The 16,718-nt window shown below is 37.3% G+C and overlaps 1 long non-coding RNA gene across 1 annotated transcript in view; it reads left to right on the top strand.

Moving 5' to 3' along the window:
* LOC138922535 (uncharacterized) overlaps positions 1-15,764 on the top strand; it is a 46,556-nt gene extending 30,792 nt beyond the window's left edge. The window contains exons 3-4 of the long non-coding RNA XR_011435655.1: positions 6,881-7,053; positions 15,171-15,764. This is a non-coding gene — a long non-coding RNA (uncharacterized lncRNA). The remainder of the gene's footprint in view (positions 1-6,880; positions 7,054-15,170) is intronic.
* Positions 15,765-16,718: the final 954 nt, after the last annotated feature.

The raw sequence follows: 16,718 nt of genomic DNA, 5'->3' as shown, positions 1-16,718 counted from the left end.
TTCTTAGAGCATTCACTTTAGAAACCTAATGGTAAATGTTTTCTCTGCCTCTTTGAGATATAAATCTTTTTGAAAAGCCTCTTGCCAGTTTTATACCCCATGAGTATCTTCCTCAAGGATCTGGGAAACATCTTTTTGAAGCGTCATCAAAGGAGATAGCACCCACATCTCCCAGTCTCTGTTGGAAGGTGGAAGCCTGCCTTTGGTGGGTGTCTGGCTCCAAGTTGGTAACGTTATCTCCTCTCAAAAAAGTAAGAGAAGTCTCCTTTTCTTTGGGTAAAGCCAATTAGCAAACACAGATGGCCTATGATCTCCCTCTCACTCCAGCCTTTAAAAATCCTACTGCCCTTTGTTTCAGTTGGATTCAGTTTGGACTTAATTCTGGCCTCTCTCATCAAGTACAATAGCCTTGTATGAAGTCTTCTTTGCCTGTTTAAGTTTTTTTCTGTTGCAGTTTTTGTTTTGATAGCAGATCTGTAGAAAACACATGACAAAATCAAGGTTTATGTGTTGACCTTAGAGATCAGTCTTTCCTAGGTCTTAATTCTTTACAAACGTTCAAAATTGAAAGGCTTTGGTGAAGATCAGGTTTATTGTTTTTATCTATTTTGAAGCAAGAAACTGAGCCTGAAAACACTCTTTGGTGAGCATCCTTTTAACATCAAATGAAAAAAACTATTCTGGAGAAGAACGTAAATTTCCCCCACATTTTGTTGTGGGATCAAGGTATTACATCTCTTGATTAGGGGTTGAGAAGGTAAAGATCAGAAAACATGTATGAGTGTAACCATAGTATTGGGGGGGAGAATTTTAACCATAAGGATAATATAAACAATATTACTATTGTTGATAACCACCTATGGTCATTTAAATATTTTTAATGTAACCCAAAGAGAGAGGTGTTAGCTATTCTGATTGCTACTTTTGTTTTATTGGGACATTCTTCTGTGATTTCCATTGAAGATTGACTGGAAATAACTTTTTCCTTTGGAAGTTTTCAATTATATTGTTATTTATCTGGCTTCTTCACAGGGATCTGAGATTTTTTTCCTCAAAAATAAAAAGGGCAGCATGCTCAAGTAGGACACATTTTATTTTTTCCTCCAATGTTAAAAAATCCAATGCAATATTTGCATATTTTTCAAATTGCTTTGTGTGTTTTCTGAAGCAGTGCTAAGCAAATCAGCACATTTATCTGGGGAGGAAATGATATCCTAAAATACGTTGAGAAAGCTAACTTGTTATATAGCTTCTTAGTGTTCTTGTGCCTCTCTATGAAAAAAAAAAAGAAACAAAAACTGCAAAATACAGAAAGACCATGAATCAATTAATCAAGTTAATGGCTTCCTTTAGGACACTAGAGCAAATTTTAAAAGTACATTTAAGTATAAAAATTAAAAATTGAATACTCTGGGAAGAAAACATATATCATTTGAGCAGAATAGTTAACTGATTTGGGGGGAAAAAAATAACAGAGGGAAATCGAACCCACCATATTTGATAAAATATTTTTCATGTATCTGCTCTCGGAGGATAAATATTAAATGAAACTTTGTTTTGCCATAGTTCCCATCAACTCCAAAAATAGGCACTATTTGGCTTAAATTTGCAACCCAGGAATAATCCTTTTCAAAGTTATATTTGTCAAAGCTGAATGAAATCTAGTTTCAAATGCAGTATATAAACACCACGATGTGGCTGCTTTTGGTAGGTCATTTTGGTTCCTGTTTCTGGAATTGCTAGGTCTGAATAGCGAACATAATCAGGACGTGTTAACTCTCCCATTACTTTTAGTACCATAGGGATTTTAATCGTTAATTCAAAGTAGGCATTTCAGATGAAAAAATAATCTTCTTTTGGAGAAAAATCCTTTCAATCCTCCAAGCGTTTTGGATGTGGGTACTTACTAGAGCTTCTCCCTGAAAGTGGTACTCGGGAGGGGTTCTCCGCCAGAGCCACCCGGGGTGAGATCAAAACTGTCAGCATCCACAGATTTCTCTTCATGCTCACTCCCTCTGACAGTTTAGACCAGCTGTTCTATTTCCTACCTTTCTTGGTTTTGGTAAGGTGATAAATATAACAGATTTATCAACATTTTTTTTTCTACAGCTAAAATGTCAGTCAGCTTTCCAATTACAAAACAACAAAAATAAAACCCTAGCTTTTAAAAATGTAAGGACTTCAGGCACACTGCACTTGATTTTTTAATAATGAGATCACCCGCAAAATTAAACAGAAATAGAAGCTACTTTTCCTTTTGGACAAGTACAAGAGGAGCCAAAAACTACAGTGCTTCTAATTAAAATTGCAGAACTTATAAGTATAGTCGGAAAAAGAAGGAAGAAACAAAAAGAAAAATGCAGCTCATGGCTACTTTGCAGATGGAATATAACTTGACAGAACGGGCTGAGGGGAAATGGGAAACGGCATTTATTGACTGCTTGAAAATTTACTTTCTGTATGACCTTAGCCATTTCCCATAACCTTACTAGTTTTTCATTTCCTATTTTTAAAATAAAAATAATACTTGCCCTTCCTATCAGAAAGAATTCAAAGGAGGAATGAAAAAAGTTTTGCATGTTGTAAAACATTGTGCAAATGTAAAAGATTACTACTTTTTGAACTCATTGAATCTGTAATTTATAAAATAACCATTAAGAGTTTTGAAATATTCCTCACTCTTTCACATGTTTAACACAGATTGTGGAGCTTAGTTGAGTCCAGTAGAATATTGATTTGGAGCTCTTGGGAGGGTCCAGGTGGTTTTTACTCATTATAATAGGTCTGTGGTTTCACTGCCTGACTCAGGGCTCTTCCCTCATCTTTCTCTTCCTAGCTAAGTTCATTGCAAGCAGTGACAAAGTGCCAGACAATGAGGGACCTTCTGTCTTTCTAGCCAAGAATGCAGTGGAGACATCTGAATTAGGGTCTGGTTGGGCATCTTTCCCAAGTGATGAAGAATGGGGAGAAGAGAGGAAGACACTGAAATCTTTAGTCTGTCCGTACATTGGGTCTTGCCTTTCCCTGACAGTGGAAAACTAACCTCTGCAAGGACTCTAGCATAGAGGCTGCTGTTGAGAACAACTGTTTCTCTGGATAGCTGCATATCCTTAAAGCCACTATTTATTTTTAGAATGTGCCTGAATGAGATCTGGAATGCTGTGGACAAGTTTTCAATCAGAAGTCATGCCCAGGGTGAATCCCCCATTCCTCTAAATTCTTAGTTGGAAGCCCTCCTTGTGGGGAAGGTGTTTGGGTTGTGGGTGTGAGTAGTAGCTTGTAGTTTCTCTGGCATGTTGACAATACCGCTCTAGAAAATGCAAGGGAGTCTGGACACTGTTGGAGATGTAGTCAAGACTAACATGCCAGACAAGTTGCTGTTTTTTGATACTAGTCACCATGACTGCCCGGATGATTCTGCCCCTTTACCTCTGCCCTAATCCACACCCCACAGAGCCTAGTTTAAAACAGAGATGACACAGTCAACATGTGCTTGGAAGAGGGCGGTGAGGCAAGAGGCAGTCCTAGGAGAGGAGTGGTTGGATGATTCAGCTGACCAGTGTGCCATTGTCGCCCACTCTGCATTATTCCTAGTCCCAGTTGTGTTGATACGGCATGTTATGGCGACCATGGCCATTCCCTCTAGGAGACTTGATAATCTGCCTTCCAGAAGCACAGCAGCAATTCTTTTCTCACTAAGGGAAGCCATTAAAATTCTGGAATACAATCCCTCCCTTCCTCTTCAGGAAACCTCTATAGAAGTCCCCTACATTCAGATGATGTTCTAAAGGCCTTCAGGAAGACAAGTTCAATCATCTCATTGTCTCTGAATTATTTCGATTATCTAACCAAACCCTCAAATAAGACAGTGCTTCAAGGAGCTACAGACACATTAATCAGACATCCCAGAATGACAGCATTAGAAGAGACTGCCGGAGTCCAGCTCCAGCCGGTAGGGTTCCTGAGGGATGAATGGCTTCGGTGAAAAAAGAAGTTACAGTGAGACTGGAAGTGAGGTTTCCAAGTCTGATTTATTCGAAGCATTCAAGCATTTATATAGGGTCCAGGTCATGCGTTTATGATTTCATGGAGTTATCTCAGTACATATTTTGGCAAACAAAATGGGTACATAAGCATATCTTGTTACAATATTAGCACAGTATGTCTGTGAGAAGTAAGCAACCTTTATTAAGTATAGATATTGACCTTTTTCATATGTCTACTAGGCGTCTAGATGTTTAAGAATGATTGCAAAACGGGGTGTAACGTCTAGATTTAGTTCCTCATGGGTCGAATGGCCCTAAGCCTCTATCTTTATTCCTGTAATAACGAAAGCAGAAATATTGCAAAGCATAAGGGTATCGAAAGCCACACAGGCCCCCAGCTCCGTCTGATCGCAAGTCATATAGGCACAGTGTTTGGGGTTTTTCTTTTACCATTAACTGTTTTACAGGGTTCCCAATCCTCATCATAATCTCAGTTCCCCTGTGTCAATATATTATGATATTTTTCTGTAACTTTATCAGGATCATGAGTTGTCTTAGGAAGGGGTTGTTTTTGCATGTCTCTGTTCCTGGGTGGGTGCCACCATTTACCTCCTGTCCTAACAGGCCTAGGATAATATCTACCTCCTAGAAGGACCTGAGGAGGGAATATTCTCTTTTGAGGCTGATTATTAGAAGGCTTCCTCCTTGAGGGCTGTCCAAATTCCCTTACCGCCTTTCCAGGAGGGGGTCAGAACGTTTTTTCCCTTCAGGCTGTTGTTCCCTGAACATTCCCTAGAAGGCCAGGTTACATCAGCTTCTTTCCCCTGCTTGGAGAGATTTTCCCCAAGATATCCCCATGCACAGAAAAAGAACAGCAAGAGCAATATTGCTAAGATTAGTAGCATGAGTAGGATCAGGAGCGGCCGACCGCCATCTTCTGAGTGTCCGCCCTGCGTTCCCTCATCTCTCTCCCAGACCGTTGCCCTTGGGTAGAGGCTTAGCTGACTGGTGGGCGGCTCCCGGCAAGAGACCTTAGTCAAAAGTCTTCTAAAACAAGTAGTTAATCCCTTAAAACAGCACTGTTGGCAAAACAAATCCAGACTTGAACATCCACAATCGCAGGGAGTGAACATGTGTTCACAGGCTTTTTGGTGTGGAATAACACATCCAGGTTTGGGGGTAAAAAATGACTGGTTCCCAGCTCTGCCCTTTACTAACCGTGTGAACCTAGGCTAAGTAGTTTACCTTTGGCTTCCTAATATATTTATAATGGAAGAGAAAATGATCTCTTTTCATTGCACTAATCTAACCATGAGGTGAGACAATGGGAATAAACCTCAAAGAACATGCTTAATAATTGATAGTTTTCTTCCCACTCTTCTCATGGTTGAAATTTGCCTTCTGCCTTAAGTATTGTCACAAACTATGTGGCCTCAAGAAAAGTACTTCACCTCTCTGGGCCTCAACTTCTTTGGATGTAAAATGAGAATCTTGGACTGATTGATTCTAAGGTCCCTCCGAGAATGTTTTTCACAAAAATAGGAAACATCATGGTAGATTTCTGAAAACATTACCTTCATTTTTGTTCCCTTATAGCCATCTGTTATCACAGACTTGGCTGGGCTAGACATAATTACTTTTTCCCAATGGAGTCAAGAAACAAACTAAATGGCAGTGTCCTTGAATAATTTATTTGACTCCTAGAATTAGTACATTATCATAGTTGCTATGGAAGAGGTAATTTACATTTTGAAAGGGTATTTTACTTCTTTTATCTCTGAATGTATTTTAATCCTTTTACTAGTTAGAAAACGTGACTCCATTATTTTATGTCAATACTTCCCATATCCGGTGATTGGGGTGGGGTCAGTTATTATCTGCAGTGTCTGATGAGGTTAATGCACTGGGACTCTCAGTGCCTACATTTAGTTAATGAATTTGAAGCAGTCTCCGGAGTGTGCATAGCTACCAGTACCTTATCATTCTCGAAGCTTTTGTTTGCTTTCTGTTGAGTGATTTGCAGAATAATAGTTTATATATACATAGAGTTTAATAACATAGTAAAGTAAGTGTCAGATCTGAGAACATGTGCTTTGGAAAGAATAGATATTCTGTGATCAGACATAGATTTAAATCTGGACTTTACCACTTAATTAGCACTTGATCCTGGCTTGTCACTATTCTTATCTGAATTTTAGTTTCTTTCCCTATAAAATGAGGACACTATTGACCTCCAAGTTGGGTTATAATATTAAGTGAGAAATTATTTGTCAATGTCAATGTACTTTTTAAATATTTTCCTATGACAATGTAATGCATTATTTTTTATATTATTTTATTCCTTTATTGATTTATTTTGAGGAAGATTAGCCCTGAGCTAACACCTACCGCCAATCCTCCTCTTTTTGCTGAGGAAGACTGGCCCTGAGCTAACATTCATGCCCATCTTCCTCTACACGGCTTGTCAAGCGGTGCCATGTCCGCATCTGGAATCCGAATTGGCGAACCCCAGGCCACCGAAGCAGAATGTGCGAACTTAATTGCCACGCCCACGGGCCTGCCCTTGTAAAGCATTATTTTGCTTAGTAGGATTATTTCATTGCTATAGATTAACTCCAGGGAACATTAGCTTGGGGAGAGTTATAAGGCAAGAGAAAGTGAGTAAGATTTGTATGTTGTAGGAGAACCATTGGTAATGAACATCAGTAGCTGGAAGTTGTTAGAATAAATGCCTGGAATTAGTAAAGAAATGATAAAGAAAGCCAACACAGGATAAGAGGAAACCCTGAAAGTGGATGTGGGAAACTCATTTTTAGTCCTTTGAATCCCTAATAATAGTAAATATGTATAGTCAATGTGGTTATTTACCAATATTTTGGTTCTCCTCATTCCAGAAACATTGTAGAGTTGCACTTCTCTGCTGCTTTGAAATCAGATACGGCCGCGTGATTTGCTTTAGCCAAGGATGTGTGTATGGTTGTGACATGCATTTACGTACCAGGTGTTGGTCACTCCCTCAGCCTACCCCCCAATGAGGATCATGTGGAGCAGAGTCCCCAGCTAACATGTAAGTCATGAAAAATGGACAAGGAATAAATGTATGTTTTCTTAAAATATTTTATGGGTTTTCGTTACTTCAACATGACCTAGATTCTCCTGACATGTAGAATAAGTTAAGATAACTAACTCATCCAGAGGTTTAAGAGAATCTCTGCCCTTTCCTTCAAAAGTGAAGCCAAAAGCAAGGGTTGAGGTGGATCTTAATCTGGGAAAGGATCAGAGGAGTGTGAACTAGAGAGACAACTGCCTTCTTCAGAGAAAGGGCCAGTCCAGGGGCCTGTGCTGTGTGTCACTAGCAGTTAAAGGTTAGTGACTCAGGTCCTGCCCACTGCCCAGGGAGCACCCTTGTTTTTATTGTCCCATTTCTATCCTGTTAGAGGTTGTATAAGGGTGGTCATTGTACGTGTTCAAAAGATCAAGAGAAACCTCACGATCCTTTGAAGACGGTACTTATTGCATAGCTAGGGATATATTAGGAACACAGAGAAGTTATGCTTAGGTGTTTTCACCTTGGTTAGACAGACAAGATCATACAGCAATACATACATACAAGGGGGAAAGTGGTAGCTTTCCTTCAGTATCTCCTTATGCATAGCCTTGAAGACCTTTCTGTTATCCTACATTATCTTAGCCTATCTCTCCAGTCTCATCTCATGCTATGCTTATCTTCGTTCTCTGTTTTTACTTTTCTTCACCCAGTGAACTTCAGTGCATTCTTCTAGTAGCAGCTCAGTTGTCATTTTTCAGATGCCTTCCGTGACCTTTCTGAATACATCAAATAGTCATATTATCTACTCTCATCATTGTATGCATCTTTTCTTTGCAGCACTTACCATGATTGTTATTTTCACATTTAGTTTTGTAATTGCTGGATTAGTGATTGTCTCTCTCATAAATCGATAAACCACATGGGTGAGAGGCTTTAATCTGTGTTCAATCCCCTTTGTGTAATCTGACACTAGCACAACGCTTTGCACATGCTAGCACTCAACAGATACTGTTAAATGAATAATGAATGCTAGTCACCGTGGTGGTTATGTAACATAGTCATTTATTTTCAACCGTTCAGAATGCTGTGAGATAGTTAGCTATGTCTTCATTTTCAAAAGGAGGATCCGTTAAAAGATTTGCTCCAAATCACATACTTGTAGATGGTGGAGCCAGATTTTAAATCCATGTTTATCTGACTTCAAAGCCTGTGGTCTTTTCATTACATGCCTCTGCCTCACCAGAGACTAAAAGAAATACTTTAATTTTGAGGGAGTTAATAATGCATGGGAACTGAATTGAAAATAATTTTATGCTGTTCTGCTCCAGAAGAATTTTTTATTATCCAGCTGTAGCTTTGTGCCTTCATCTCTTATCAAGAAGAGGTAATTATCTTCATTAGTAGGCAACCCCTTTACTCCCATATAACTTTGATGCAGTTGGTAAAACTCTATTTTCTTTACTCCGTGCTCCCTGTGAACTAGTATCTTCAAAGCTGTCAAAGTTTGCAACCAGATGGCCAACTATTCTTCGCTTTTTAAGTTCCTCTACAGCAAGGCGTCACCAGGTCCATCAGCAAATAGTAACATATGAAAACATATTGTCTCATCTTTAGTATCTCCAAATGTCACTTTCACATTTGTTATTCCACTCTTGTTCCTAATTAAAGAAAGCTCAGTTCCACTTCTCCTGACTGATATCTACCATTTCAATAATGTCCTTTATGTTTGTCCTAGAATATTCATCATTGCCTTGTTAATGCAGTTGTTTTCAAATAAAATGTTAACTAACAACGTCCGTTCTTGAATTTCTATAGTATGTGATTATTTCTATTTGGCCTCCTCTTCTATCTTATGCTATGATTCCACCCTGGATTCATATATGGAGACATCTGCCATCTGAAACTTGATGGGCATTTTTTTTACCTTTTTAAGCTCTTTATCACTCTTTATCCCTCTACTTTTGCTGCCAGTGTGAGTGGTATCTTTCCTGCAGCTCCCTGTCACTGTCCCTTTTCCATCTTACTTCTCTCAACTGTTTATCTCACGCACTCAGCCTGCCCCACTCTTTGCTCAGGTTCGCTGAGGTCTAATACCTCTCATGTCATTCATTTTGCTCTCATATTCATTGAGCTTCTTAAGAAGATCAGCTCGTCTCTGTGGTTTAATATCTAGTTCTTAATTTCATACCTAAAAGAGAATACTCAAAGAAAATCATTCTTACCTTCTTTGCTCTATGTTTGAAAGGTATTTGATCCTATCATAGTGACATTGATTTGCATTTTGAATTTGTTGCCATTTAAAATAAATTAAAATTTTGTCTTAGCTTATAATCAGATTATAGTAGCAGCACGAATCCACCTGACTTTAAAAAATCTGGAGACAGCCATTTGCTTGGATAATAGGTCAACTCAAATAATATCACTTTGAATGTATATTGTAGTGCTGGTACTGGTATTTCTGTGATAATGACATTGCTTCTAAAAATTAAAGGATTTGACCATGAATAAAATTCCTTTAATAGGAACATTAAATTCTAAGGAGAGTGTGGCTTTTTTTAAAAGAGTGGATGGCAAGAAGTAGGATGTATTACTTTTAGTGTTCAAAAAATGGGATGGGAGATGAAAGACTGAGCACCAGTGTCCCTATTATTTCTCCCACAGGCTTGGGTTGTGTCCTCTTAAAGTCACAGAAATTAGCTTGATTTAAATGCCACATGGAAGTTAAGTTTCTTTACAGGTATGAAATCAGATCAAAGTTAGATTCAAGTTAGGGCTACTGAGAATTAGGAGATGGACCTAAATATATTTTACCTATTATTAATACGCAAACATTTTAGGGGAAAGCTTATTCCTAGGGAAAATAAGCATATTTGCTAAGGATATTTGTGAACTAGAAATGTAAAGTACTAATGAAATCAAACAGAGATGAGATAATCTTGTTAAATATGACTTTGGTCAATACAGATTTAGAAGAAGAATATTTTTGGACTCTTTTAAGTGGAAAATAGTAACATCTCAAATTATCCCAATGGACTATATTAATGTAAGAACGCTGTCTCACTGTTTTCTGGATTGATCAGCACAAGGTGAAATTCAGTCACAGACACAAATCAAATGTGTTTCATGTTTCAAAATTAAACAATGATAAAATAGAGCATACAGAGAAAGATGGCCAACATGGTAAAGAATTTGGAAAGCACGTAATGATTGTTTATTCATCCATGTGATAAATTCACCCAATTCCCTGCCAGATAGTGGAGATACAATGACAAATACAACAAACATGGCCCCTACCTTATAGAAGAAGTGAGAAGACAAACAGCTGAGAATCACTAATGAAATAAATAACGATACTGTAGACAAAGGAAAGAAAATGAGGAGAACGTACAGAAAGGAGCTTAGTCAAGTTTAGGATCAGATGAGATGGTGTGTGGAAGAACCAGGGAGTAAAAGAAAAGGCATAAATTATTCTCTGCAGAAGGCTTAGCACATCAGAGAGAACAGTGCTAGGAGGAACTGAAGTAAGTCAGGAAGTTTGGTGAGTAATTTCAAGGGAGAAGAGGAGGAAAAATAAAGCAAAAAGAGTAGTAGGGCCAGTAGTAGGGCTTCATCTAATCCTAGGAACAATGGGACAGGCCTTGGCACTATATAGCTCCAGTGAGCGTTCACCTTGTACTCTAACTAAACAACAAACTACAGAGTGGTGAGTGTATAATCTGTGCAACTATCTCCATTGGCCCTTTCATGGGAGGTCCTTTCATAGCTGCAAGTAGAAGAGTGACGTAATTGGCTTTGAGTTTATAATTATATAAAAAACTCTGGATTTTATATGGAATATAGATTCACTGAATCACTTATAAATAAATCTTTATAATATAGGTATTATGTACCTGGAACTGTATTATAGGATTCAGTAGGAAGTAAGATAGTCTGGATCCCATAATTGTGGAGCTTCCATTATAGTATGGCAGAGATAAAAACAAATAATAATTTATCACTAAGTAAGCAAAATAGTTTTAAATGCTGGTAAGCGTTATGAACAAAAGGATATACCAGCTGAACTTAGGTTTGAAAGATCCAAAGGAGTTTGCCATGTAAATATTTGGAGACACAGGACATTGGAAACAACAAGCAAAAAGACCTAGGCAGGATGAGTGTTCTGGGTTCAAGGGACAAAAAGAAGATGAGTGTTGGGGCTGGCCCCGTGGCCGAGTGGTTAAGCTCGCGCGCTCCGCTGCAGGCGGCCCAGTGTTTCGTTGGTTCGGATCCTGGGTGCGGACATGGCACTGCTCATCAGACCACGCTGAGGCAGCGTCCCACATGCCACAACTAGAAGAACCCACAACGAAGAATACACAACTATGTACCGGGGGGGCTTTGGGGAGAAAAAGGAAAAAATAAAAAATCTTTAAAAAAAAAAAAAAAAAAAGAAGATGAGTGTGACTAGAACATGGTGTGTGAAAGAGAAAGTGGATCAAGATGAATTTAAAGAGGTAGGGAGGGATCCAACCACACAGGGGCTTGTTGGGATGGTTGAAAGCACTGAGTGTGTGGACATGTACAAGAGAAAATAAATTGAAAATAGAACAAATATGTTCAAATACGTAGTGGTAATTCACTTTAAAAGGGAGTTAAAACTACTTCTATGTTGCTACACTCAACCAAATTAAGTGTAATGGGGGGTTGTTAAAAGAGGGAATATTTTGGTTCCACAAACTGTCCAAGCGAGAACGAAGCTGCCTGTCACTTGAGATATTTATGCAGAGTCAATAGAAGGAACTTCTGCTCTGTGTGAAAGGCAAGGCTAGTTTGCCTCTAAGGTCTTTTTCCACTACAAATGCTTTTAGTTAATATGGGGAAAATAAGGTGCACAAAAGTTTCCTGAGTTCAATATCAAGAGCTTTTGTCAACTATTGTTATTGACATACGCAGTTACAGTGTACAGAGCAGACGACAATGAAGAGGGCCACTGTTTTTGTCTTTCTGAATCCCTATCTTTTGAAACATATGGGCTGTAGGCTTTGTTTTATGATTGCTTCCAGGTAACATAATTCTATCTTGTTTTCATAGAGAGATGAAAATGTAGCATTTTCCTACAAAAATACTATTTTAAATGGGATAATCACATTTTAGAACAGAAAAAAACCAACAAATGTCCCACATTCCCAAATAAAACACTGAGCAATTTTTTTCTTTTCTTTTGTATTTTGAAGCTTATAGATTTTTTGATCTGCTTTTCCAGATTATACACATACTCTTCACACCTGTCAATATGTTCAAGAGGGGGCATCATAATCTTTCTAAGATTAAATTTGTTATACAGCTAGTAATACATCGTTTAGTTAGAGTGACGTAGAAGTTATGTATGGAGTCATTACATTAGATGATTGTTTCAAGCAATGGGCTCAAAAGGAGAAGGATTAGCTGACATGTACTAAGTATCTCCTTATGGTCATCCTTCAATACCTCTGCACTGATCTTAGGATAAACACAATAGTTTTCATCTTGGCTTGAACAGAATTATGTGCATTTGACCCCGTGGTCTCTCTAGCATCTTTTCCCACGAAGTAAAGAAAACATCAATTCTAGATTAGTTGAATTACTTGTTTTCTTCACATGTATACATTAATATATTTACTTTAAATTTTTGGCAAGAGTTTTCTAAAATATAAAGATCCAAACATTTAGATATCTTAATCTATGTTTCTATCTCAGTACAGCAGGTATTGGAGGTGGACTTATCTTGATCTCCATTTATTACAGAACCTTCAGGATCCTGAAGAGTGGGGACCTGGGGGGTATTCATAGGTAGGTTCCCTTTGCCTGAGGATTTTAAAAGGGACACGTGTCAATGCATTAACGTGATGCTCTGAAAAGTTATGCTTTTCCCACTTAAAATATAGTCTTGTATAAGATGGCGTTTATATAGAAAACACTGCATTTTGATGTAATGCAAAAATACTTCTTTAGAAGGAATAGATTCCCTAAGAATTCTGCGAAGAGCGTAATTTCTTTAGGACTGATATATTGCTTTTAATCACTTTCGTTTTCTGCTTTTGTGACTCCTGCTGCTCCATTTTTCAGAATTCATTTAGTTTTACATTAGCTTGTGTCCATTTGGTACAAGATGAGGATAACATTCTTTTGCCAGATCATCAACTTTTAAAGGATTCCTTTTCATTAATAAAACAAAGTTGAGGATTATGTCAATTAACCAAATAGTTGGAGCAAAGACTAAACTTTTCTCTATGCTATCTTAAAAGATGTTTTGAGCTGGATGCAATATTGCATTAAAACTGTAAAGAGTGAGCTCACAGCTTTGGTAGAGCACATTTTGCATTTCCTTTCACAGGCTGACAGTAGTCAGGAGAACCTCTTCATCCCTAAGTGAAATACTGTCGTAAAGTTTACAAAGTTAATCTTGCACATTGAACTGTTTTAAAGGAGTTCCCTGGTTTAAAAATCAACAAAACAAAAACAAACATACAAAACCTGAAACACAAAAGTAAAGCAAAACACTTGAACCCAATCTTTTTATAGGCATAAACAATGGCTAATTTATAAGATTTAAATATTTATCTTGACGTTGAAACTTTAGTTTCTTGTCCTTAATTAAAATAGTACTGCTTGCATTGATGTTTTAGCTCCCTGTGCTATCTTCTATAGATTTTGTTTCATTTTTTGTTGCTTGAATTTTTTAGATTGTAGGATAAAAGAGGGCAGGGGTAATACCTTTTGTATAATGTGAAGATTGTGATGTGAATTGATTGTGGATAACAGCTATAAATGTTTTTTCATTTCTTTGAATAGTTGGGGCTTGAAAATAATCTTCACTGCCCTTGAGAAATTTTTCAAAAGGATTTTCATCTCTGTAAAGTGAATGAGTCTATATTTGCCCATAAAACTCTTCTCTTTGTGAAAAATTTCAGCTTTTAAAAATTAAATCATGGAAGAAGTTTGCATAGATTCATGCTTCCTGTGCTAAAATTATGTTAGAAATGAAAAGTGCCTGAAAACAGAGATAATACAATGCAAATTGATCTTTGCATGTCATTAACCTGACATCTATGATGTGCCTTGCTCACTTTCAATATTTAGTAAGTGTCCAATTTCTTAGGTATGAATAAAAATTAGAAACAATAACAAGTAAGCTACTTTTCAATAAATAGACATGTCCTCACTGACTTTTCAATAAATAGACATGTCCTCACTGATTTAAGAATACCAACTTTTCAATAAATAGACATGTCCTCACTGATTTAAGAATAGCAATTGGGTGTAGCACATTAACTGAGTGGCCTAGAGCAATTTTATAATAATCTTCTAAGAGCTTAGGAAAAAAAAATCAACACTTTATTACCTTTAACACACTGTGGTTACTGCTTCTCTTAATTCATTTTAGTGAGCTGTCAATAAATTTCTCTCCATTAGATACTGAATTTAATTAGCTCCAGGGTCACGATTTATGTGATTTCTAAGTTGTGCACTATTTACAATGTCTAGTAAATGTTACCTATGGCAACATAAATATATTGAATCTATAGCCAGTAGGAGACAATTATTTTTCATTCCTTGGATATTAAGCATTCAATAGCACTGTTTCTGATTATTTTCCTGACTCCTCTGCTATGTTATGTGGGAACAGGCCTGGCTACACAATTTGTGATTCCTCATGCAAAATGAAAACATGGGGCCCCAGAAATTTAAGACAGTAACAATAGAGCCTGAGGCCAGGGCCTTTTTGAGCTTGGTATCTGTGGGACTGCATAGGTTATACAACCAGGAAGCAGACCTCTGTGTGAGCGTAAAAATTTTAAACTTAATCTCTAACACGTAAGAATTATACTCTTTGTAAATATATAGCTGAATAAATAAGGGTAACCAGAGATTGGCCTACTATTAATAAAGGCAAACATTTTTCATTCTCTTTGACTTTCAGCAAAGTTTATGGGTTTAAGATGTAACCAGAACAGTCTAAAGGAAAAGATAAAGTATCCTTTCATCAAGTGTTTGATCTGGAGAGCTAAATCCCTAACTAGTGGATTCCAAAACCAAGCATGATTGTTTTAATTTCCGCATTCTATTCTGAATCAAGAGCCTGGTCAAGATAGTTACGGTTTTCTTTGAAATTGCAGGGTGGTGAAAAATTCTGGTGGCTCACCTGCTCTCTGTTCTTCGTCCGTTTTTGGCGTCTGAATACTAGCAAGATACTATGATGACAAGCTACATTTACATCCTCCTTGAAGACGTGTGTGACTGATACATTTTAAGTAAAATCCCTTTGCTATTCCCTTTCTCCCCGCCTGTAACAACCGTGAAGGCTGAAGTCTCAGCAGTTGTCTTTGAGCCACACGGCAACCTTGAGGATGACGACACAATTTATGGTGGAACAGAAAAACAAAATAATCCTGCTTTCTTGATGACTTTAAAAAGACTCTCCGCCAGCCCAGGATTGCCTGCATGAATGAATAACACCCTCATTTATTGAAATCTCTGCAACCCAGTTTGTTAGTCGCAGCACAGTTTTGATTTGATAGAAATTTGATACAGGAGACAACTTTCTCTTCTTTTTTTTTTTTAAATTTGTGTTCTACTATATCCCACTTCTGCTGTGGCAATAACAGATTAATTCAAAGCATTTGTATAATAGCATGAAGCAGAGAAAAATTATTAAAGACAGAACAAACAAAACTCCACTTCATTTTGCTGGAGTGGCTTTTAAAATCGGATCCGTTGCTTCGTTTCTTTGTTCTATACACTTGATGGGGGTTTTTATTTTGTTTTTGTTTTTGTTTTATTTTTGTGCTTGGCTGTTTGTTTTCTTGGTTTCTTGCAGCCTGTTACAAATTACTGCAGTATTTATTCATTCATCGAAGCAGTGTGCCCTGCTAATGACACAACAACAATATGACATCTTCCCTTAAATAACTCGGCTTAAAGAGAGATCAAATAGATAAAAATATAATTTCAATTAGAACCTGGTAAGAGATCAAATAGAAAGGGAAAAATAATATGGGTCTCCAACTCCACTAAGTCAAATGCCTGCCTATCTTCCTAGGAAATTTAGGAGGGCTAGCAAATATGCACTCTGAGAGAAACACCTTGCAGTCTTCTAGAATTTGATGTCCCTTAGCCCCACTGCTAAGCAGATGAAACTTTGTTCTGTGACGTTTTCCACCTTTAGGAATAATAATATTAGATTGAATTCATACGTATTTTTCCCCTACATAAAAGTGTAAGGATAAGATTTAGATTTTAAAAATTAAGATCTCTATTTTTTTTTAAAAAAAGGTAGAATTGCTTTATTTCAAGAAATGGAGAAAGCCCCATGCGTATTAGTAACGTGCATTTTCTTGAGCAAAATCTAGATATTCCACCTGCCAGAAGGTGACATTACCTTTTAAGTCACTGTCGCCCAGAGAGTGTTTGGTTACACTCTAAATTTCATGGTTAGTGTTTCTGCCATGCATTCATTTTCAGTATTTTAGTGGAGTTGTCCAGCTGAGATAATACATTCGTTTCTCAACAGGATTCTGTAGTGGATGGCTGAAAAGTGTAATTTCACATACGTAAGATTAAAAAAAAAAAGAAAAGAAAAGCTGCATTTGGTTAGACTAGTGCAAGCTTCAAAATAGGTAACGTAGCTTTTATCAGTAAATAAAACTTCAATAACTACCACCCTT

Source organism: Equus caballus, chromosome 2 (assembly GCF_041296265.1).
Source record: "Equus caballus isolate H_3958 breed thoroughbred chromosome 2, TB-T2T, whole genome shotgun sequence".
Lineage (NCBI taxonomy): Eukaryota > Metazoa > Chordata > Mammalia > Perissodactyla > Equidae > Equus > Equus caballus.
This window is presented reverse-complemented; position numbering and strand designations above follow the sequence as displayed.